The sequence below is a fragment of the Agelaius tricolor genome, unplaced genomic scaffold, assembly GCF_023055355.1.
Source record: "Agelaius tricolor isolate 1412-34295 unplaced genomic scaffold, bAgeTri1.0.p SCAF_1, whole genome shotgun sequence".
NCBI lineage: Eukaryota > Metazoa > Chordata > Aves > Passeriformes > Icteridae > Agelaius > Agelaius tricolor.
The window spans coordinates 28158485-28180551 of NW_027269261.1; the positions used below are offsets into that span (position 1 = coordinate 28158485).

At 42.9% G+C, this 22067-nt stretch overlaps 1 long non-coding RNA gene across 1 annotated transcript in view; it reads right to left on the reverse strand.

Moving 5' to 3' along the window:
* Positions 1 to 22024, reverse strand: part of LOC139590377 (uncharacterized) — a 51103-nt gene extending 29079 nt beyond the window's left edge. The window contains exon 1 of the long non-coding RNA XR_011679323.1: positions 21886 to 22024. This is a non-coding gene — a long non-coding RNA (uncharacterized lncRNA). The remainder of the gene's footprint in view (positions 1 to 21885) is intronic.
* Between the last annotated feature and the right edge of the window lie 43 nt (positions 22025 to 22067).

Below are 22067 nucleotides of genomic sequence, written 5' to 3' on the forward strand. Positions count from 1 at the left end.
CAAAGTATCATCTCTCTGGTGGCTCAGCTTCTGTGCAGGTTATTCAAGGACTCTTTTTCAAGTACCAGTACCCTTGCAGGGATAAGGTTTATCTGAAAGGCAGGCTATGCAAACGAACATACAATAAACTTATGTGGTTCCACATTTTTTTTCCACTCCAAAGATTGTTCTTCCATTACCTGACACTTTGGTGCAAAATGCATCAACAGGCTAGAACTGGTATGTAAACTTCACATGCCAAACATTGGGAATGCTAAGGACATCCATAGCTGAAGAGTTTCCATGACAGGAGAAACCTATATTCATGTGAGGGTGTAAAACTTGGTTTACCAACAGTCAGGCCATTTGCTTTGGAATGATTTGATCACTGTTGGCATTAGACCAATTAATAGTTTATGTGGTGCAACTGTGCTTGGGGAGGCACAGGCTTCCAGATTCCATGACTAAACACAGGAAAAGGGCAAGGAATGATAACAAGGGAATTCAAGTTATCTACTACCAGAAGGAAAACCTGATTTCCAACCAAACACCTGCCATTAAGAAATAGTTTCCCACAAATTCCTCATTTCCTTTGTGGAGTCTCATATCTAATGTTAGCCAGGGATTAGAGGTAAGATGCCAAACGATTTTGCTTATCGACAATAAAAGTCTGCTAGCTCTTTGCAGCAATAGTTAAAAAAATGAAAGGTGCACATGTGGTGCTGTTCTTCCATCATTTTGAAGCTGTTCTTCAGGATATTGTATTACTTTTTGTCTCTATTTATTTCCAAGTGCTATTGCTTGGCAGGCAAAACTTTTGGATCGTGTTATGTACCAATCCTTCCAGCATCTAGGTTTTCACAGCATTATTAATACTCAAGAACACAGGAACAGATCTAAAATAAATATCCCACTGTACTCTTCACTGGGTCCTATGCATCAGCTACTGCACTAGGATAAAGCAATGCTTGGTGTTCCACAACTGGATGGAGAACAGAGAAGGGAGAGCTCACAGTGAAATGCCGGGAGCCCACTTGCTGTAAACAGCCAGGATGGAAGATAAATCAAAGCTGTTCTTTGATCCCAGCAGCCTGGGCTGTGTTCTGTTTGACTCTGCACCAAGGGCCAAGAGCCCCTTTGCTCCCACATTCACCAGGCATGAGGCATCCTTGAGCCTCCCTGCCCACAGAGGCTGGGCTGGTGCAGCATTAATCAGGCTGGGATGAATCTGTGCAGGCCAAACAGGGGCAGGGCCCTGGCTGTGTCCCCAGGGGCAGCACAGGAACCCTCTCACGGAGCAGCAGCAGTGACACAGGTGCCTCGACTCCAACACTAATCATGCTTCCCTCTCTGCTGCTCCCAGAGGACTTAAAGGTGCTCCCTCAGATGCTATAATTTAGCCCTTGCAGGCATCAGTCCTGTTCACCCATGCGAGGACAACAGAGTATTTAAAGCTGAAACAGCCAAAGAATATATTCAAGAATCTATGATAAAAGCTACAATTTTATGCACCGTGGAGCATCCATCAAGGAAATGCACAGAGCTAGTGCCACAAAATAATTACATGTGCCGAGTCCATTGTAAACACAGCTTTTATGTGCATCAGCACAGCTGGGGACAGTGTTTAAAAATATAATTATGTAATGCATTTTATGCAGTCCGTGAGCCATTCAAGTGATACCATCGGTTCAGCAAAATTGCATGCAGCAGGTCTGTATCTACTGGCCTGAGCAAAGAAACATTTTTCAGGAGCATTATTTTTTTTTCCTGCCACAAAATAGATTTGTCTCCGATGCCTGTGGGGGATTTGTGTCTCTGTCATTGGCCACTTTCTCTCCTACTTTCACCAATGAAGGAGGAAGAAATGGGGAGTTATTTTTGGCCTTGCAGCAGACTCCAGCATCTAAATCAGTTAGTTCTGAAACCACTTGGGGTGGTGCCGGTTCTGTTTTAATGGCTTTGGAGGGAAGGAATTTGTGATGTCTGACTTTGTGAAAGGAAACAAAGCGGCTGTTGTGTGCTGGAAGGGCAAGGCAAGGTTAAGGCTCTGTGTAAGGAAGCTGGGTCCAGCCTTCAGAACTAGAAGTGCAGCAAAGGGTGAGCTGTGGCTAGGGCAGCACAGAGGAAGCTATTACCGAGCCACACAGAGGCTTCAGTTAGCAGGAGATCTCTATTAAAATGCACAGAGAAAGCAAGCTTACAGCTACACTAACTGCTGACACCCTCATACATCCCCCCCCACCACCACCATTTATTTTATCCTTGCAAAGATTATAGTGTCTGAGCTGCAAAACACATAGAGAAAGCTTTGCTTTCCTTCTTGTTCAGTCTGCAATTGCAGCTCAGTTGAGGTGATGCAACAGTAAAATTTCTGATACAGTGCTTCACCATGCTGCTAAATTATAGGAGCTGCAGCATCCTCAGATATGTTTATCTGAGACAAAAATTGAGGTTTGTAGATACTACTTAATGGTCATTTTAAGGCCCCAAGGCTTTCACCACTTTTCAGACAGTAAATTATGTGTCTCAGCTAAATCCTACACAGAAATGACATTTGAGCTGTCAAAGTCTCTCTAGGAGACCCAGAAAATTGTTTTTTTCATTTAAAGAGACCATTAAAGAAATCTGTACCTAGTTTCATAACAGAAGATCCACAGGTGGGAGTGGCAAGATAGCTTCTTCAGCTAGCCAGGAGCTGCCTGGCACAGAGACAGGACTTGATGCTGATTTCTAAATATAGGATCTGATATCAGAAAAGAGATTTCCTTTTTTCTGTTAGATGCTGGGTCATGTGTAGCATACAGAAAAAGACAGTGGGGACCAAAATCCTGGTGTCTGCATTCCTGATTGCATGCGGGCATCATTGAGGAAGAGAGGCATAGCTCCTTGCATTCCCCTCCCTTCCTATAAATATTGTATTTCTCTTGGCTTGGAGGGGCAGCATTGATGGGAAGAGGGAAGATATCACAGCCAGGAGAGTCCAGAGCATGGCACAGCAGAGCCAAGGGGGAGCACTGCTGTTGGATCACACCCGGGTGATCAGCAGGGCTCGGCAGAATGGCTGTTTGTCTGAAAGACAGGCAGACATCATCCAGCTACACTCTCAAAAGGAAGTACATACAGCACTGTTTGAAAAATCTCAGAATTGCCATATGTCTGATTCCAGAGCTCCTAAGGTACTTAGATGCTTCCTTCCCCACGGAAATCTCTGTAAAATACATTTTGTAGATGAAGCTCTTTGTGTTCTCTGTGGCAGGTTGTGCAGATATAGACTGACACAGTGCATACCACCTCATTTCAGAGAAATGGCAGCCATCAATGCCTTGCCTCCACTGCACAGCCTACTGGCATGTGTTGGTGACCATATTTCATGTCACATTACACAAGGAGGATAAGGTTTCCCATGATCAATTTAAGTAAGCAAATATTCACACACACACACATATATATATAACATAGATACTGAGCAGAATCTTTATACATTACTAAGGAAAGATTGATTTTGGGGAGGTCTAAGCAGTTAGATGGTTTCTGTAATTAAACTTGAAGGAAAAGCAAACTTTTGCATTTCTAAAATCATTCAATGTGATTTTTAAAGTTGCACATAGCGGATTTTTTTCTAGGGAACTCTATCAACACAATTACTGCTTTGCAACACAAGGATGTACAGCATAGTTAGTCACAATGAAACAATTACCTCCTATCATGCACACAAGCAGAGGGTATAAATAAGCAGTACTTTAAAATTAATTTTCTGAGCAGAATCGGTCAGTGGCCAACTAAAAAGTCCTTCAGTCTGTAGTATCAGTATCAAATGAAGGAATTTTATGGCAGAGGTTTTTTTAAGATGTAACATTTTATATTCTCATGGGAATTTGTAGTTGTCCATTTGAATGTGCTTGATAGTTTAGAGCAAGACATATTTAACATAGTGCCTGCAGAAAGTGAGCTGGATTTTCAAAACCACACTGTTGAGCAAACACAGTCACAAGGTTGTATGTCTATGGTTTGTTTATGCACAAGATAATTCCTTTGTAAGTCTGGTTCAGAATGTATGATACCAACAGGTGAAGACCAAACTCTTCTTTATATGTCTTGTCTAATCAACTGGTGAGGTACAAGTATAAAATGAGTTCCAAAATTTGAAGTTTTGGACCCTAAAATGCTATATTTACTACCCCCCAAAGGAAACATGTTAAGTAGAGTACTGTCAGCAGATGAGACATGGGCAAGAGGCAGGAATGAACAGGCAATGCAACTTCCTCAGGATCACATAACAGCTTTGTAGAGGAATTCACAGCAGAGCCCCTGACTTGTGTTCCACAGATTGCTAACCACTCTCAGGTCCAAACTGCTTGCAGTGTGCCTTTCCATAGAATATCACAACACTGCACTACCACAGAGAGCGCGTTCATTGAACATTTGCTAAACACATCTGGTTTAAGGTTCTTAACAAAAAAGTTACTCAAAAGGGTATGCTCTATCCAAGTGCATTCAACAGAGCTTTATGGCTTAAAAGCTAAAAGCAAATTTACTTACAAAAACCACTTTCAAATGGAACATGTTGTATATGATCACAGGGAACCTTCAAAACATAAAATTAAATAATTTATGTCAGTGCCTTCTGGGTGAAGCCTAGCTGTGAATTCAGAGGTAGAAATATGCAGGCAGAATGTTGTGTCCTAGAAAGAAGAACAAATGCTATTTCTACCTTTCTGAGAGAACAGAGAATCCCAACAGTGACGTGAGCACAGAAAAAAAAATAGTTTAAAGCAGGGAGAATCCTTCAGACTGTGTGTGCAGTAACTTCTGAATATCCATAAAGAAGTTAGTGCTAACTATATTTATTAGCTAGCAGAATTACCTAGGTGTAACTAAAACTCTGATTCCTTGAAGCCAGTCACTCATTCTTAAAATATGGTACATATGTGAAACTGTTACCACTTCCAAAAGAGACAACTGTCTTGGCACAGCAGACTCAGTGACACTGCAGGGTAAATGGTGGGATTTGGTCACAGGTCTGGAGGAGTGTTGTAAGGAGAGCCCATCAACCCCTTGCCCTTAAATTCCTTCAGTGCTCTTCCTTTAATCCCTCATACTAACGTTATTTATGCAGTGTTTATTAGAAGTGGTTTCTAATTTCAGGTGCCTCACTTAAACCACCCAGCTGCTAGAGGTTTGCACACCTCCTTCTGAGATAATGGAAGCAATGGGCAATACCTGCTCTCATCTCCTTCCCTATGACTGCAGTCACACATTCCCACTTTTTCAAACACCACTACTCAGCACAAATGGCTACTCAAGCTGTATTTCCTTAAAAAGGTGGGAGTTGGGGAAGCATTGGCTATTTGGGGACTTGCAGGCAAAATATGTTTTTTTAAGTAAGGAGATACCAGCAGATGGATTTCATGAAGGAAAAACACGGAACAGAATGCCATAGCCAGTCCAAATAGTTACAGCAAAGAAGAAATGTGAATCTGAAACCCAACTTGTTAACTGTGTCTTGACAGTGTGCAGTTGCAGGTAATAATTGTCTTTCCAGTCCAAACTCATGCACTTCCCAGCCCATGAAATGGAAAGCTGAGAACATAATCACCCTGACTGGCAGGCAGAGCTGGTGGATGGCAGCTTTGAGCTACTTGGAAACTACAAAAGAGACTCAGCCCTTAGAACAAGGAGGTTCTGGTCAGACTCTTCCATGGTGACCCTCCAAAGCACCTCATAATGAGGATGTTTTCTTTTGCTCACTGTGCACAACAACAGAAGTGGTGGTATGGCCTCATCAACCAGCAGGACAACAAAAGGACAAGGAGAAGGTGATAACCAACATCTGCCTGCAGCACCATGTAAGAGCACTGTGAGTATTTCTCCCCCCCTTGGAAAAAGTAGGTAACTATGGAGAAAGGGTCACAGAAGTTCTTACCCTCCATTCTGCCCTGAATTTTCTAGAATTCAGGGCCACTGGCTGAAGCCAGTTTTGAGTATTCACTTACCTGGCACCTGCAGGTGAGAAATTGGTCTGCTATAAAGTGAGAGAGTTAAAGGCAAGGATGGACCACTGTAACCACCCTTTCTAATCTCCAAGGTATTTAATTTCAATTCAGTAACCCCATAAAGAACCACATAACCATCTATTTGAGTAAATATTTGGCTAAAACGTGTCTTCTGAAAATATATTGATTCTTAAGACGAGTATATGAACAATCACTCCTTAGGAGATTTTTTTTTTCAGTAACAAAAATTATTTCAAAATTAAGCCAAATTTCTAATTAGAGCTTACTTACCTTCAGGTTCCAGATGTCTGAGACATACTTCACCAGTCTGCACACATTCTCTTGAGCCATTCAATCATTTTTTGGTAGCACCATCTTTCTGTGAGGGTACTTTATACTGAGCAAGTCAGCTTTTAATCCTCTTCCTGATAAAGCTAAACCAGCTCTTCATTGAGGCTCTCCTAATAAAGACTCCAGGCCTCAAATCTGTTTGTGGCTTTCTGTGAAATCTTTAATCAATACCTAGGCAACTAAAATATCTGTCACAAAAGAAAGGATATTGAGACAGAAAAGGGGCATACAAGGAGAAGGAGTGTTCACTTCAAACAGCAAGTCTACAGCATTACAAAATACAACATTCAGATCTAGACTTCATCTGTTTTACTCTGTTTTGTTAAGTTCCAACCTTACCTTTAAATCTCCTACACATACAGGAACAAAATATTAGGGGAATCATTGTATTTTCATGTCTGAGGACAAATGTTAGATCCCCCTGCATTGTAGAGAGAGCTGCTTAGGCAGCATGCAGGGCAGTGTCCAGCCAGAGGCTGGGATTAAGGAGGTGTGCAGAGCCCACCCAGGACAGCCACACTGCCTGGAGGCTGCTCTGCCTCCCCCTGCCAAGGGCTGGCCAGCACTGCTTCCACCCTGCTGCAGGACACCTGCCTGCACCCAAACTGGGCACTGATATTTGGGATTGCTTCCACCCTGCCCTGCTGCAAGTCACCTGCCTGCACCCAAACTGGGCACTGATATTTGGGATTGCTTCCACCCTGCTGCAGGACACCTGCCTGCACCCAAACTGGGCACTGATATTTGGGATTGCTTCCACCCTGCCCTGCCCTGCTGCAGGTCACCTTCCTGCACCCAAACTGGGCACTGATATTTGGGATTGCTTCCACCCTGCCCTGCCCTGCTGCAGGTCACCTTCCTGCCCCCAAACTGGGCACTGATATTTGGGCTGCAGGCCGTGGCTATTCAAGGACCCAGTTCATATTTGCTAAGCTGTTAATTACAGTGTAGGACTTAGTTTCTAATGTCAGTGACATGGCAGGAAGCTCCCAAAGTCCCTACTTCACCCTTCTCCACCAGTACCAAGGGGACTCCATACTACTGTTACTTTCACATCATTATGCTTTTAAAAATGATCAGATCACAGTTTCAAGAAGGAGCCATCCTTGGAATAGCATATATTTAAAAGAAAGGCAATTTCCAATTACTAGAGTCTGTAAAAGCCAGAGATCAGATTCAATTACACTGCACTTTGCAATTTACAATCTGTTGGTGTTCATTTCAGCAGAGGCTTGTTAAATGCTCTCTTGCTGCAGACCTTCAAAATGTTCTTGGCAACTGAAAGAGCAGTGGTTCTTAGTCCAGAGCCTTACCATAGCTTAAGCCATTAAAATCTGGGTCAGACCCCAGCCTCTGCTCAGAAACCCCACTTAGGCAAGCATGGCACATGTTTCAGCCCAGTGAAGGAACCTGGTGGGCTACTGAGCAAAGCTGCTGTGAACCCACATTTAAAATGTGAAGTCACCAGAATACACAAATATGCAATATGTCAGATTCTGACAGGCTCACTGACCTATTATGGTTCCAAATCCAGAATTTGGATGTCCTTGGATTTTCCTTTTTTGAGAGTGAGGCTCTCTGGCTTCACAGTTTGGTTACTATTGCTGCAGCACATAAGAGCTCAGAGATAACAGGCATGTGGTGGAGGTGCTTGCCCTGTTGGTTCCTGATGCACATTCAGCAGATCCATAACCCAAGGCAGGTGGCAAAATCCAAGGGAAGGGCCACAAAGGCAGAGGAGGTGACCTTTGCAGGCCTCTTCTCATAAGTACAATGACAAATTGTACTTATGAGAAGGAGTGCTACTATAAAAATTAAGCAGCAGTGATAAAGTCAGTAGAATTGTATCAGTTCATACAAGATCAAAATGTGGTGCTCTCTAGGAAACGATGTATGAGTGGGATATAATTGATTAATTGAAGACACAGGTTTCCAAAGAATCCCTGGCTTAGGAAAAATGCAAATGTCTTTAGATGTGTTACAACAAACCAGATTCAATATATACTATTAAAGTTGATGGCAAAAATATTTGCAAAAATGGGAAATTATTACATTTCTAAACTCATCCCAGGGCTAACTCAGTCATTCCTTCCCCCATTTCTGCACATCTACTGGTACAGATCTTGTCAAGTACCTGAAAACACGAAACTTAAGCAGGGAAGGAGAACAACAGAAACAACAGCAAGCATCCCTCTTAGTAGTTAAGAAGTACTTTCCAACAAGAAATGTGCCAGAAACACTGCACAGATCCACTAACAAGGCAAATCAAAATGCTTTAAGATTTGTTTAGGAGACTAGATACCAACAAAATCCACTGCCATTCAGTCTTTCCTGTTAACAATGGCTTAGTGTAAAATTAGTATATTTCTGAATGGGCCATTGCCGTGAGGTTGTGGTTATTTACCTTCAGTGTAGTAGTGCAGTGCACCCTGAAAGTTCAAAGTGGGCAGCTGCCTTTGGGGATCATGGGATGCGTGAATTTTGTGTATTCAATTTGAATTTGTTTTCAATATTGTGACCTCTCTGCTCCCCTTTCTGCATTTCATTTTTTTTAGTTTGCCTCAGTAATTGTTAGCAATTTTTCATTTTTGTATTGGTTTTGGGTGTGGTGGAAGCCAAACATACTTATCTGCTATTGTTCCTAGTACTGAGCCACAATACCCGTGACATGGGCTACAGGGGTTTTGTGTAATCAGGATAAATCAGAGTGATTTCAGAGAAATGCATGGAGTCAAGCTCAGGTTGCACAAATTGCTCCAAAGTCAGAGGAGGAACGAGGTCATATAGCAGACAGCAATCTAAAACCTAGATTTGAACAGGTGTCAGTTGACCCTCCTGCCACGAAGAACGATCAGAAAAAGCACCAGGGGAGGATGAACGGGAATGAATCCTGAAGGAGCTGCAGGCATGAGAGCCCTGGTTCTCTCAGAACTCCAAGGACTGCAGAAGCATGCAGCAGCCTGCAGGACTGCTGGCTCTTACCCTGCCAGTCCTTGGGGGAGCACAGCCAGGGTTGCCCTTGGGCAGCGTCCAACGAGAGGTTTTGTCCTAAACCTGGGGCTAAGGAGGTTCCGAGGAGGAGGTAAAGTTGACTTTGGCAGCCTTGAGGAAAATCTCAAGGCAGTTTTTGAGGGGAAATGAGGGGAAAGCTAGGAGACAGGCAAACTTGGAAATGCAGCAGCTGCAATATTCATCAAAATTTAAGTCACATATGGATTAAAAATGAAGACATAACTTCTGAACTATGAGTATCACTAGGAAAAGGAGGCAGGCAATTCAGCACAAAAGGAATTTCAAAGCTCTGTGTTTTTAGCTAAAGAAGCTAAATGTTAACAGGAGACACTGACATGAAGCTGGCTTTTGTAAGAACTTTCCCTTCCTCGTCCCAGCAGGGCAGCAAGCCAAGCTGAAAGCCGATGATCAAAGGTCAGTCAGCGCTCCTGAATCTCACCAGTTATCAGGATCTCCGCTGGAAACAAATGCTTTCACACTGCAGCTGAGCACGTTTGTAAGGGCTGCTGAAAGCTACATTTCAATTAATGCAGAGGTAATACACTTTGGGTTCTGGGCAACATCAGCATGCAGATATTTCAAGTGGCAGTGAGTCAATACTCTATTACTAGCAGCTCTGCAGGCAAAGTGCCCGCTGGGAATGGGAGGCAGCTACAGCCTCCCCTACCAGGAGGGGTCTGGCGTGGGGGAACATACACCTTTGCTGTTTGCCCTGTGCTAGGTTTTTTGGATAAGCTGAGTTCTTTAGTTTCTGTGATTATCAGCTCAGCACCACTGTTAGAGGCCTACATTTAATGTAACAACTTTCCAAAACCTACCTCAGAACAAGACCAAGCTTCTGCAGATGGAAAAGCTGATAACATGAATTATGAGAGCCAGCTTTTGTCTGCATTACTCAAGTAGGTCTTAGAGGACTGCCTGCCTACATTCCCCCAAAAGTTCACATCTCATCACTGTTGGAAAGTAATACATATGGGTGTGTGTGTGTATGTATATATATAAAAAAAGATATATATATAAATATATAACTTACAAGGGATCACACAACTGGAGTCAGACATAATTAGTTAGGGAAGGAACCACACAGCATTTCACATTTCCTGCACAAAAGACCCATATGTTTCTCTCAGTTTGGGTCTTAGCTATCAACTGCATTCCACTTTTTGACCTTGAGCTGTTGGGAAGTATTTTCTGGACTAGACAATTAGGAAGAAAGTGGAACAGTATGTGAAGACTGGTGTGCGGTTATGTACTTTTGAGCAGGGTGGCTCATTGATGGGAGATGAGCCACACCTACCTGGAATTTTCTGTTCCTCAGAATGAATCCTGGTATGAACAAGTTACTGAAGAAGAAATTCAGAAAAAATATTTAGGGATCTGTCTGAAAAACATCATACTGGTAAACAAAAAGGCAAGGAATTGGGATTTTTTCCCATGAGACTGTGCCTGGCAACTCCATTCTGCTCTGTCACACTCATACACCACAGTGCCTGGTGGAAAACTAAGAACTTAAGAAGGAAAATGGCAAAATCATTCATACAATATGGGTGGGCTAAAATAGAGCTAAAGAGGAAATAAAAGATATTATATCCACAAACACTGATTAAGTTGTGGGCGTTAATGAAGAACAAAACTTTCCTTCATTGAGCTAAAACAGTAGTTGGGACTGAACATTTCCCAATATGCATAAAACAGAGAAATAAAGCTGTATTTTTTTAAATGAATGAAATTCTCTTGGGAGATAGTTGGCACAAAGTCTAAGCACAAATGAAGATCCACTTCAATCCATAGAATAGGATTTAAAGCCATAGACTTCTTTTTTCACCAGGGATCATTTCATCCCCCAGCAGGCAGAGAAAGGAATGACAGAGGAAACCAATCCAGCAGCTTCAGAAAAAAAAAAAACCAACAACTAACTGATAAGTTGGAAAATAGCAGCTCAGCATGCCTTGTGGGTTTTCCTCCCCCTTTTAAATTATTGCAGCATTTATTCCTCCGCACTCAATTCAAGTTCCTTGTATATTCATCACTTCGGAAAGGAATTTGAGTGGAGTGGTAATGCATAGCCAAGTAAATGATTTGGATTTACTTATGGCTTTCTCAAAAAATGCAGATTTATCTTTGTATCAGCAGATTTTGGAGATGTGCCAACTAAGAAGGTAAAACACAAGGAAAGCAGTAATTCCATTTTTTTTCTGCGTAGCAATTAGCTCTTCAATTAAAGTTGGGAGAATTTTTTTTCAATCTTTGTCTTATTGTTGAAACACAAAACTGCTTGCTGTTCAGCAAATAATCTTTATGTCATGCAGTGTTTAAAACCCTATAGTGACAGATCTCTGCATAGGATACCTCCAGATTAGTGTGGAGTTTCCTGACTTCACTGCAGCTTAGCAAAGATGTGGAGCTCACTGCACGTGGAGTCCACATCAGCAAAAACCGTCAATAAAATTTTACATGTTACCAAAAAACCCTAAACCACCAGATTTCTATATACCTGTATCTTCCTTGCCAAAGCAGTGCAACTGTGGAAAAACTGAGATGAAGAGGGCAAAGTTTCCTTTCTTACTCTGTATCAGGCCAAAGACAAACTGGCTTTCACTTGCTGCTTTTCTCCTGGCTCTGCTGTTCCAGGTGACCTTTGAGCAGGGCACAGACCATGGTGCAGAAAACAGCATTGGAGCTCAGCTCCCGTGAATCACCCATTTTCCATGTGGAATTTAACCTCATTATCACCTCTATCACACTCAAAATTGAACCCTTGACATCCACAGACTATGATTTAATCTGTGCTCCACCTCCCACAGAGCACTTAGTACTGAAACAAGGATGACTACATTTCTTTAAAAGTTTGTCACATTTCATTTTGCAGATCAAAAAATTAAGACATCATGTGTATCAAATTCACCCACTTCAGTTACTTTGCATGTAAGCTTGATTTCATTAATTGTTCTGTACACTGTATTCATTTTGAGCACAAAGATGAAAACCCCAGCCAGAGTCAGGTCCTGCTGAAAGCTCTGACTCATTCTCATATTTCTCTTTGCTCCAGGGCCTCTTTCTTCCTAACCTTTATATTCTTTCACTGTAAAAAAGACTCAAAAAACCCCAAAAAAGCCTCTTCCCCCATTTACTGATGCTAGCAAGAGTAAATGGGTTTTGTTCACAGCCTTAATATAGCATCATCACCATTCTCCTCCAGGTTTTCAATGAAGCTGCCTACTTCATCTCATCAGTAGTCACCAAAATCAGTTGAAACATTTCTATGGATTCCAGTGGGCACTGAAATAGGCCATTATAAAACCTAACTTGTGCAGTTTTACAAAAATCTACTTAGTTCTAGGTGATTTTTTTTCAGAAAGGATTTTAATACTTGAGTCCATTACATAAGTTACAGAACAACCCATAGGCCTGTGGCTGCCAAAGTGAAAATAGAAGGAAACACTCATTGAAATCATGCTTTCAACACACACAAGAGCTCTGCTTCTTCTAATCTTCTACAACTAGGATGGGAAAGGACTTCTTGGGTGCAATGAGTTAGTGAACATCACCAAAAACCATCAAGCATTTCCTGGTGGGCATCAGAAGGTGAAGGAGATGACAGCCCTTCTACCAGTCTTCTCTCTGTGGCATTTGCTGTCAGAATTTAATCTTTGCTAACCTCTGACAGATGCACCAACCCCCTCCCCCGAGGTATGAGGTGCTCCCCTTTGTTCTTCACACGTTAATCTGTGCTGAGGACAACTGCAGCACCTCAGCTACATCAGGGGAGAACTACTAGGCTCACATGATGAAGTTTGTGGCAGGCAAAGGTTCATCAAAAAGGGGGCTTAATTATCTCTTTTTCCTTTATTAACACCTATTGAATCTCATCCTGTAATCTCAGGCAGCACTTCTCACTCATGGTGTGCCCGTGAATGAGAGCACATCCAGTGTCTGGCACAGCCCCTCTTGCAAGTGTTCTGCTGGTGCTGCTCTTTCTTCTCCCCGTTCTGAAAATCGAATTGGGATTTGCAACATGCAAAACACCTCAGCAGAGGATCAGCATTTCAAGGTGGCTTGCATTTTTTAATGCTGTTTCCTCACCACATCACACAAATACTTTCGTTCTCACTTATCCGATGGTAACTTTGGATATGTGGGGTGGTGGGATTGCTTCACACAGCAGGGATGACTACATCTACTATAACTACACTGAACAGAGAGAAGTTTTCCTCAAGGAAGGGATTATTCAGCTTAGTCATAGGCTCGTTTATATCAGATTCTCTCATCACAGGGTCATGACCCAGCTGAGATGACTTACTCTTCTATAGATTTCAGAACCAAAGTCCAAGAAAAAGAAAAAAATACCCCATCAGTCTTCAGCCAGGTTGAAGACTTTTCCCCCTTCCTGGCAGGAAAGCCAGCATCAGCAGCATTATGTAACTCCCACACATTGTGGGCCCCAGGAGCCACTGTTTCTAAAGCATCCTGCTCTGCACCTTGCACTTTCACGCTGCTCCCTAAAGTCTCTTCCCAAAACCGGTACCTACAAGCTCAGCCCAAGGCTTTCAGGCCCTTTTACAAGGGTCTCTCTTCCTTAAAGGCCTCAGTATCAGATCCTCAGTGTTAATTCCTGCAGATGTCCTGTACCTTTGCCAGACTATTTCCCTTCTCATGAGAGTTTATGTCTGCTCCCTTCACCTGGGGTGAGTAAAGCAGAATGAAGGTTGAACTCCTGCTCCTCTGAGGGGTCCAGCTCACCATCCAACAGGATGATCTCCACAAGGGTAGCTTGGCCCACTGGCATCCATTCCACCTGAGCTTCTGGGACACTGGCTGCAGCTCAGCAGGACAGATAGACTTGCCTAACTCTAAACATGAGAGCAGCCCCCAGCAATCAGAGTAGTGGCATTGCCTACTCACCTCCCTAAGTGCTTAACTGCACCAGAGCTGATGTGACCTAGCTTTGGCTCTGGATTTAAATGCTGGAGGCTGAGTTTTTGCTTGCTGTTTTAAAGGAGCAGAGCAAGCCTCCTTTTTCAGATACTGAGCTCCAGCTGGTTTAGCTAATGTCAAGGGAAATCATGAGTCCTTTGGAAATCTCTGAAATTTAGGCACGTAATGTGTAAAGGAAGATTGTACAAACAATGCAGCCAAATAAGTAAATCTTGGTGACAGAACAGCCATTTACTGAGGAAACAGCATACAGAGAAGAGGAATTAGCTGGGAAATACTGTTTTGTAAAATTATTTGTCCAATTTCCATGTAAGCTATCAACAAATCTTGGAAATTACCTTGGAGATTTCCAGCCACTGGAACACTGCTGCCAGCTCTCTATTTCCATGCCACAGAGATAAAAAAGATCTACTGAACAGCCCTCCCTTGCTTCCATGCTGCTCTTACACAACTTTTCCACTATTTTCTACATGGTGACATTTTTAAACAATAAAAACTTCCACCTGGCATAGGACACTCCTGCTCTCCCTCCATTTCTGAAGCACAGTAGGATCAATGATTCACCATGGCTAACAAAGAATGAAGGGGCCAGAATGGCCCTAGGAAAAAAAATCAGATGTACAAGTTCCCTGTTGTGAGAAATGAAGCCAACTCTGCCAGCCCTGCACTGCCACTGCAGCACAGAGTTCTTGGTGCAGACAGTCAAGAAGGCTTGGAAAGAGACCCTAGGAAGCTGCATTTCCACCAGTCCTCCTGAGATTTACTGGAGCAGGATCATAAAGTTAGCTTGCTATTTATTTCCACATTAACTCCACTGAAATAAGAGTGGGCCAGGTACAAACACTAAAACAAGAACAAACCTGGCATTTAATCCAAACCCTGAGACTTGACACAAGCATAAAAATGTAATATATTTTTTAAAAGGTTCAATTTCCTTCAAATGCACTTATCTCTAGGGTTGCAGGTGCCAGCCAAAATCTCCCTATCTCCAGAGATAAATAGTGAGATTATGAGATCATATCCTCTGAAATTAATTCCCTGGTATTCAGTTTCTCCAGCTTCGATCCATGAATTCTGCACAAAATGTTTCAGGGAACACAGTGCATCTCAGCTAAAGATTACTTGTTAATAAACAAGATTATTTTATGAACAACACAGAAATCAGAGAAGGTCAATAAACAAACCCTATTTTAATAACATCTTCTGCATTGGTTCCCCAAGAGGACCAGAGCAGAAAGTGAATTGATGTTTCTATGAAAACTCCAGCTCCACATACTCTGCTGCTGTTAATCAGACTTCTTAATTGCTCTGGAGCAAGACTGTGCATGAGCTGAGGATGAGGACTCTCCTGGACAGGGGGTCAAAGACAGCTCTGCTAAAATGAGCAATAGCATGATAAAATGGCAATAATCTGATAAAAACCAGAATTAAGGTGCAGAGCACGGGCCTCTCCAAGAAGTGCAGAATGCATCTCAGGCACACGGGCTATGTGCTTTTAGAAGCAGATTGCAATTAAATCATCCACCAGTAAGTGGGTGAATGGTCATTTTTTTGGCTGAGCAAGAAGCAGGAGAGCTTAACAGTCTGCTCAAACATTTTATCCTCTGCATGGCCATTTTCAGCCTATCTGTGGCCAGCCTTTTGAGGTACCACTGCATTAAAAATGTTCTTCCCTGAAGGTACTTCCACGCCACAGCAGATGTCACTGACTTGGCACTGTTTGAAGGGTCTATTAAAAGTCATGTAATTAATTACTTGGGCTGTCATCACAGCACTGCTTTTGAGATATTTAAAATGGTTTATTATTGATAGCCTTATGCTGCAGTGTGCCGAGCACCTTCCCCCTCACCCCTGGATGCTGAGACAAGGGCCAGTGCAGGCTCCCCAGGCTCTGAGCATCCTGTCTCCTCCTGAGGCTGCTGCCCCTGTGGCACTCAGCACAGGGCCCAGTGCCACCACTCCTGGGAGACCTGACCCAGCAGCAGGCACTGTGGCAAGCCCCAGGTGCTTGGAATACTGAATCCCGTGTCAGTGAATGATTTGGGAAAGTGATATTGCCTGCAGCTGGGCAGGACCCACACCAGAGTGGGGGAGCACAACAGGAAGGGAGCAGCAGGGCTGAACTGCTCCACACCAACCACAAGCCCAGTCCCCCTTGCCTTGCTCAAGGGACATAACCTGTGGTGAGAATAAGCATGAAGGAGAAAAAATGAGCCTTGGAAAGGGGGAAGGAAAGATGCTTTCTCTGAGTGTTTTAGTGTTAGCCTTTTTGCCTTCCAATACCCAAATAGTTAATTAAATACATAAATAATTGGCAATATATTAATTCAATTTCCCTCAAGTCTAGCTTGTTTTGCCCATGATGGTAACTGAAAGTGATCTCCCTGTCCTCATTTCAACACATAAGCTTTCTCATTCCTGATCTTCCTTTTTCTCTCCCCTTCCTCTTAAGGAGGAGAGTGAGTGAGCCACTGGTGGGAGTTTGGCTGCCAGCCATGGCCATCCCACCACACTTGGGTACCAAACATCTCACAAGGACAAACACTGAACCATGTGCAGGGACCTGGGAACTACAGCACCTGTGGAAGCCTCAGTGACAGGGATGGCTCCTGGTGCCCACTCATCACCAGACTCAGAGAGAGCTGTGACACCACCTTTGCTAAACTCTCAGGCTGCACCCAATTCCTTCATGAGGAAGTGTCTCTTGGGCTCTGCTAAATTTCTGCCAACACATTTGACTTCCATCCTGGGACAGAAAATGCAGTATAGCAAAGCATTCTTGAAAAATTGCTGAGCTCTTCTCTGTGGCAGTTATGAAAACATCTATTGCCAATAAAACGAGAAGGAACAAATTCTCAGAGGCGAAAAAAAATCTATAGGCATACAGAGGATAAAAGAAGTAAGAGTAATCTGCTGCCTAGGTCTCTAAAGCACAAATCTTTGGTTAATTTCAGTGGCTGATATTGCTGTTGTTAGTTTCATTTTAGACATACCACCAGGAACAGAAAAAGAAGCATCACATTTAGGGTTAGGTTATAGAAGATAATTTACACAGTTTCCTCTCAAAATTGATTCAAAATGTCTCAGCTATGAGCCAGGTCATGCAAGCTAAGATATCCCTAAACACTGTAAACAGAGTACAAATAAATATGAATTTGAAATATGAAGAGAGGGGGATGTCTTCAGGCATTTTTCTCAGCATCCTCCCTCGGTGATATGAAGAGTCATCAGCACACTAATGAACACAGTCACGCTCAATATTAACAGGAACTTTTCTCAAGTGCTACCAAGGGCCAAGAAATATGACATAGGAAGTCGTATAAGAGTGGTTAAAGTAGAAAGAAAGCAGAACACAAGCAGATTTAGGACCTCACCTGAAGTCTATTGAATAGAATGGGTAGAAACCCCTTGACTCAGTGATGCCTTATATCTTTCTTGAGAGAGAAGCATTAAAACTAGCATTTTCTCTGTAGGAAACAAAGCTACAGATACTTCTCCAAGCCCAGAGACAAATCTGCAAAGCAACAGTAATGAAAATGAACTAGAAGTGAAAGCAGGGAGCTCACTAGGTATGACTGAGCCATGCAGTTTGGCAGCTATGCAAGCTCATGTATTTAGGGCTGCAAACATGTATACATGATGTGGTGCTGTGCCAAGTGATTCAGGCTGGCTCTAAAAGAGACACTTGTGTAACCAAAACCTCTATGGCCATCTTTGCTTGGCACCCCATTTGATCTCAGAGGAGTAGAAGGTTTTACCTCAGCAGCAGGAGGCAACACTTGAACTGGCCAAAGCCAGACTGACTAGTTTCCAGCTACAGTGCATGTTCTCCATCCAGGAAAGTTTTCCCATGAAAGAAAGAAAGGCTGTGGGGAAAAAGAACCCCAACACCCAGGAATCACCTATACAGACTGCTACAGCTGGCTGCACTTACTTGACAAAATGCAGTGCTCCTTGTGGCTGCTGCAAGATCTGCTAGATGCTGTCTGCTGGCCACAGTGGTGCTCCCAATGAGGAAAACTCTCTCCTTTGGAATAGGAAGAGGCTCTACTTGATCCCAAAGTAGAGACTGTGGATGAACAGGCTATTTTTTCCTCTGTCTGAACTCTGAATTTGCATGAGAAGTTTACCATTTGAGTATCATTCTATTCTGCACTGATTTATCTTTTTCTCCCCCACTTTCTGCAAATTGAAATAAATGGATTAACTAGAATTCACTTGACCTTCTGTTGTTTAAAACTGAGTCTTACTTGTTATGCTCATACAAGGTGGCACAGAACTAAGCAGACATCCAACCTAGACAGGCAGGCTTTTATGTTATGTAAAGCATAAGCAGATTTCAAAGCAAAGCTACTATTAACCTCTGCCTAATTTTTTCTAAAAGGATTTTTTTTAAAGAATTTGAAAGCAGGGCAAAGCGAAAACTGCATTTCAGAATAAGGCTTGTTAAGCAAATGCCAGTGAGATAATACATGACTCAAGCATACTGCAATGCTTCCCTTCATCTGTCCTCCCATTTACAGAAATAAAATCACAGAATGGGTAAGTTTGGAAGGGACCACAGTGGTTCAAGCTCCCTGCTCAAGCACATTCATCCATTGGAAGAACTCTTGAATATCTCCAAAGAGTGAGACTCTACAATCTCTCTGGGCAATCTGTTCCTGTGCTCAGTCACCTACACAGTGAAGAAGTTCTTCCCCATGTTCAGGTGAAATGCTGTGTTCCAGTTTCTTCCTGTTGCCTCCTGTCCTATTGCCCAGATGGAGCAGAGCCTGGCTCCATCCTCTTGGCACCCCCCTTCAGATACTGATGGACATTTCTGAGCTCCCCTCTCAGTTGTCTCTTCTCGAGGCTGATCAGGCCCAGCTCCCTCAGCCTTCCCTGTAACAGAGATGTTCCAGTCCCTTAATCATCTTTGTTACCCTCCACTGGACCCACTCAGGAGCTCCACATCTCTCTTGTACTGAGGAGCCCAGAACTGGACACAGCACTCCAGATGTGCCTCACCAGGGCTGAGTAGAGGGACAGGATCACCCTGACCTGCTGGCAGTGCTCTTCCTAATGCTCCCCAGGATACCAGTGGCCTCCTTGGCCACAGGACACACTGCTGGCTCATGGATGGCTTGCTGTCCACCAGGACACCAAGGTCCTTCTCCACAGAGCTGCTTTTCCTCAGCCTGTGCTGGTCCATGGGGTTATTCTGCAATTCTCTTTGAACCTCAGATGGTTCCTCTGTGCCCATCTCTCCACCCTGCTGAGGTCCCTCTGAAGGACTGCACAGCCCTCAGGGGAATCAGCCTCTCCATTTCAGGCTGACTCTCTCACCATCAGGTGGCCCCTCTTGCTGTGTGTGCTGCACACCCTGATCTCAGCACATCTGCCTGTTCATGTGATGGTAATAATCAAAACTACTCTGAGATAGCAGAGGGTGCTGCTCCAGATCATGGTGTAGGTCTTATGAATTTACTGCTTCATTTGGGAAACATCAGGTGAATATAAAGAAGCAATTGCATTTGTACTTTCTTCTCTCTTACTCATGTGCCAGAAGCTTCTTATTAGGGATATTCAAGTGACCCGTGTGACAAATTACTGCCTCAATAACTTTCCCTATGAGCACTGCCACAATTGTGCCATCACAAATCCAGCCAGTAACATTTCAGCATTGTGCCAGGAGCAGACCAGAAAATGAAGGACACACAGTTTACTTCTTAGCAGTTCAGTCCCCAAAGAGTGACAGTGCCCAAATGCCTCAGTTCATGCCCACTAGGAAGAACCAGGTAACATTCCTGCTTTTCTTTTTTCATCACCTACCACTTTGAAGAGGGCTGACTAAGGATCTCAGACACTGAAAACCAGACCTATCAGGTAATGTAGCACTTCTCTCTTTTTACAGCAACAGGACTATTCTCTCTTGGCTACTGTATTCTAAACATATGGAATGAAGCCAATTATCTCAATTATTGGTCTTCAATAGTTGGGTGCTCTAATCTGCTTTTCCCTGTGTTTGGATCAATCCTGTCTTTTCTGAAACCTCTTTGAATCTTTCCTCAAATATCTGTCAGTAATAGCTGATCAAAACTCAAAACTTCCACCATGTGGGGAAGTCCAATGATGATGAAGTCCTAAGACCCTGCAGTACAAATCTGAACATTTTAACACTCTTCTGGTTCAGATGCAGCTAGAGGTAGGCACACTCAAACAGCCCCATCCATTAAAGCCTAACCAAGGCTAAAACAGACAGGCTGTGCAGCTTTGATGTGGATATTTATTTCCCTGTTTTGTCTTAACTCCTGCAATCTAACTCCTCCACCCAGCTATGTATGGTGCTGATCTCATATCTGTATAAGATACTGACCAACCTCAGGCCACACAAACTTCAAAACAGACATTCCATCCTCTCTGGAAGATGTCAAAACATTCAAGTTTGCTTTATAAGTAAAAACACAAAAAAAGGGCAAAATAAAATACTGAAAGTGCTTTGTACCAACTTAGACTGTATGCAACATCTAAAATTACAATTGGAGCAAGATGCTTTTGGCTTGTCAAATTTAAAAAAAGGTTCAAAAACTTTCCTTGAAATTTTAAAAAGAATGTGCATGTGTATGTGAAATACAATTTCCAACACCAAACCTATTTGTTTGAAAATTTTCAACTGTTTTGCTTCAGTAATTTAGCTCCTGTTCCCTGAACAGCTGATTGTTTTCACTGTTTTCTGTTAATAAACAGCACATAATTAAAGATAAACAAGGTACCACTGCAGGATGACTTGAAGGAAAAGGAGTTACCTCAGTGGTACCACGCAACATATGCAGGGCTCTGAATTAGATAAGAATAACGTGGTTTAGCTTTCCCCTGCAGAGTTTCAGTGATTCTGGTCTCCCCTAAAAAGAAATGAACAGAACTAGAGCAAGTATTCCCACTAAAACTCACACTGACAAAGCAGAAAGGACTTAGTAAAACAGCACAGGTCTGTTCTACACTCTTTGCTGTTACTTCAGGTATAAGTCTTGAAATTTGGACTTAAATATGTTTTCAATACATGTTTATCTGTCCACTTGACTATATTTTAAGGGAGCAATCATTAACTAAGTATCCATGTTACAATCATCTCAACCATTGTGTGGTCAATTTTGAGTGCCTTCTCTTTTAACAGTTTTTAAGAAGCAGTCTTTATAGCTATGCATAGTGAAAACAGTTTCTAAAAGGAATTTTGCAGGAATCTTTAGCTTGGAAAGCATAGATAGCCCAGAGAGATGTGTGCTCTCCACTCAGTACCTAGTGGATATTTCCTGTATCAGAGCATCCTGGGCACAGCTCTCAGAGAAGCAGGCAAACATTCATGAATTCCATGATCCCCTGCAGCACTACAGTGTGGCACAGAGGGGTCCTCTGAACGTGGAGCTGCAGTGGTGCCATGTTAATGTCACAAGCTGCAGACATCACCAAAGCAATAAAATTTACTAACTCATTACCCTGTCTCCCCCTCCTGCTGCTCATCCTACAAGACAGTTCTCTGCCCAAAATGGGACTTCACCAGGCATGGACTTAATCTGAGTAGTAGGGAAAGAAAAGCACCAGAACAAGACAGAAGGGATCTTCAGAAGTTGCAGCTCACCTCTGCGATTCCTTGCGTTTTCCATCCTGGAATAGCTCTGAACAAGCATGCAGTGAGCAGCCTTTGTCCTTTACAGATGGGACTGGTCTGGCCTCAGAAGCAGCCCACTTTGTGAATGCCTCTGCTACATGAGTCCTGGTTTCAACCTATCCTTTACAAGCATATAGGCAAACAAATGAAGA